Raw genomic sequence first — 3,854 nt, forward strand, 5'->3', positions numbered from 1 at the left:
GGAAAGAAAGAAAGTGAAGAGAAATAGAGAAGGAAGAAAGAAAGAAAGAAAAGAGAGACAAAAAGAAAGAAAGAAAGAAAGAGAAACAGAAAAGGAATACAAATAATCTTTTTATCATTTTTTTTACTTGCCCTTTGATGGAAAAATACGTGGGCACATCTTGTTAGTCTGTAGTCTTCTGATGGTGAAGTTGGGTTATTTGTGGGTTTTAGCATGGCCTCAGGATGCGGGCACGTCTTTTCGCCTTATCGTCATCTAGAATTTCTAAAATTGAACATGAACTCTCCAATTAGTTAGGCGTGGGCACGCCTTGTCTAGTTGAAATCTTCTGACCACTAAAATAGCAAAATGAAAATCAAACATACCAAATACAAGTAAACTAAAATAAAAATAATAAAAATGCACTAAAATAAATTGGGTTGTCTTCCAATAAGCGCCTTTTTTAACGCCTTTAACTAAACATTGCCATATTTATTCAAGGAGGATAAAATCATGTAATTCATTTCAGTGGTTTATCCTCTATGTAATCCTAATAACCCTTATAAATAGAGTAATTGTTAAGCACACAAGTTACTTTCTTCTATTGACTAGTAGATGACGCCAATCAAGCAACTAATGACTTTAATTCTTCATTCATTTCTCCATTACAAGCACTTACCGGTTCAAGATATTTGACCATAACAACTTTTAATTTATTCCTGCCATAAAACTCAAAAATTTCTGATATAATAAAATCGATTTCACTTATAGAAATTACAGAGTAAGAGTCAGGAGAATGTAAGTTAGAGAATGGAGGGGGTGTTATCACATTTGAAAATTGTTCATTGGATTCATTCATTAGAGCGATTTGAGATTAGGGTCTCATTTCTTCCTTTTCAGTTTCTTTTTCAACTGCATCTTTAGATCCTTATTTTTGAGACTCTTGCAGTTCCTTGTTACTTGTCAGCATAATTGCGCTTTCATCTTTCTCAAAGTTGATAATGATTTGTGAGGTACAAATTGGAGAAACTAATTGCCTCACTATAAATGCCAATAGACACATTCGATCCTTCGTTCTTCTAATTGTCATTTATGTCTCCTGTTGAAGTTAATATGTGTTAGTAGTTAATGATTCCATTATTTCTTCAAGAGACATACCTGATGTGGATGATGGTTATTGCTATGGATAGTGATGTTAAAAACTTATTGGCCTTGCTGCATAATTAAAATTAGAGTTCTCCCACCATCCTCGATGATATACGTTTGGATAAAGGTCAAACCACGTTTGAGTCAAAGTTGAAAAACATCCAAAAGTATTGAATCAGGCACGCAAGTCATTTTGAAATGCGGGATACATATCGGTTGAATGATCCAAGGTATAATAAATTTTACAAGTTGCAACAATCAAATTTTCTATATGAGAGATTAGTATATCTAAATGTTGATCATTAGAAAAAATACAAACCTCATTACCCCTCCCAGAAATAAAATTCAGTCTATTATCAAAATATTAAATGTTAGCAACCATAAACTAATAAAAAAGTAACAGAAAAATAAAAACAAAAAATTTGAAGAAAATAAATCGAAAAAGCACCAGTCCCAGACAACGGCACCAAAATTTGATGGATGTCAAATCACCAAATTAAAATTTCTATTCTAAAAATTTAAATTCGAGTATAATGATAAGTAGGATCATCTCCTCAAAAACTGGATTATTTATTTTCTTCTAAACAAGAGTTAAATGGGGGGGTCTGAGAAATTGAAATTAAAGTAATTAAACTGAAACAAATTAAATTTAAATCAATAATAAACAAGTTCTAGTCAAGGATATAACTTTAGAAATGGTTCATCTAATTGTTCATCGATGTAATAATTATTTCATCTATTCGTTAATAAATAGGTTATAGTTGCCAAATACACGATGACAACCACCTTTTCATTATCGTATTGATAGTTAAGGTACACCCATTAACTACTTCCTTAACCAAGAACAACCCTAGATACGTCCATATAATTTAATTTCTTGATTGTATTCGAAACTAGAAAAATCATGTTCTAATCAATAAATGCACTACCAGATTTTATTTCAATTAGATCATCTATTTCCCTAACATAAAATCAATCACGTTAATTACCACTAATTTAAGACAATTAAACAATTATCGATTAACTGTTCTAACTGGCATTAGTTTGTCAAGTTGATTTAAATATCGGGGACCCTTGATATTCAAGCGACAAAACAATCATGAGAAATCAAATCAGAAAACATACGAATACTAACGAATAAAAAAATAAATAAAAATAATTAGATCTCACAATTGTAGATGAACCAAATCTTTCGCTGTTTCTTGACTAGAAAAGGAAATTAATTGTTCATTGCGTGGAAAATCTCCAATGCAAAAGTATGAAAAAGAGCAAGAGACATGCGGTTAAGGGAGAAAAACCACTAACAAAGTCTATCGTTTCTTTCCTCTCTTTTTAGCAAAGAGTCCTGAGACCCTTGTTTTCTTGCTTCTGAAGTATTAATCAATTGGGAAGCCAATCGACTCAATTCCAATCTTTCGCACAAAAATAATTCCAAGTTAAGGGAGAAAAACCACTAACAAAGTCTATCGTTTCTTTCCTCTCTTTTTAGCAAAGAGTCTTGAGACCCTTGTTTTCTTGCTTCTGAAGTATTAATCAATTGGGAAGCCAATCGACTCAATTCCAATCTTTTCTCCTACTTTTTAGCTACTGCTAATAATAAAGCATATTTTCTAATTAGAATAAAAGAAACTACAAAAGATGATATTCTCTATTTCCTAATCAAGTACTACAACTAATAAAGATAATTTCCCAATCTTCAATCAAACTCTGTATGGAGTTTGACTCGAACTAAAAAATCTTCGTGCGTAAAAATTCCCGAGTCTTCCGGACTTGACAGCAAATCTTGAAAAATCATCCCTTTTATCACTTTTTTGCTCCATCTCCTTACAATCAACACCAAATACCAAATATAAATGGAATCTATTAATTAAAATAATTTTTGGCTAAAATCAAGGAAAAAAATCCAAAAATACACCAACAAAATACATCCTATTAGGATACATACTATGTTGTAGCCTTAGTCAATGTTTTGATTAAAGGTAAAATACACGGAACCACCCTGTGATTTCGTTAAAAGACACCTTATCCCCTTATTGTTTGGAAATCTCTATATAAACATCATGAACTTCATAACTAAAGTAGAATTGACCTTCTGAACTAGCTGAATTGCAGGCAGCATGTTGAATACCCAAAATACCTTTATTTATAATATCAGAGTAGTAGAGAGAGAGAGAGAGAGAGAGAGAGTCAAGAATTGCTCTCTCATTCATCCTTTGTAGGGAGACAAAAACCCTAGAAAAGTGAAATACAAAATCGCATTCAGAATAATTGCTGAAACATTGTGGATTTGAGTGTGACGACGGCATGGTTGCATCTGATCGTGAAGGAAGAAAGGTCGAATTGGTAGCTGCATCTAATCAAGAAACTTGTTCGGCATTTTGAGGTAAGAATCAGAACCTGATTTTGGATATTCATTCCATATGATGTTTAGGATTTCTATGTTAAATTACCTACTCTTGAATCCACTATATATTAGCATTTAAACATGTGATTTTTGTGAATTTTCTAGTAGGTGGTCTATATGTTGGTAGTTTATCAAGGAAAAATGCAAAAATGTAAACTTCTAAAAAAATTTTACTTTTTTGGAGTATGTGGTTGATGGTAGGAGGAAATAATATGTGTCGATATGGTTGATAATCTAGATTTGACTACTATATTAGATTTTACTATATAATCTGACTAATTATTGTTAAATCCAATGGTGTGATGTAGCTTAATATACTTTATTA

Source organism: Coffea arabica, chromosome 1e (genome assembly GCF_036785885.1).
Source record: "Coffea arabica cultivar ET-39 chromosome 1e, Coffea Arabica ET-39 HiFi, whole genome shotgun sequence".
In the NCBI taxonomy this organism is placed as follows: domain Eukaryota; kingdom Viridiplantae; phylum Streptophyta; class Magnoliopsida; order Gentianales; family Rubiaceae; genus Coffea; species Coffea arabica.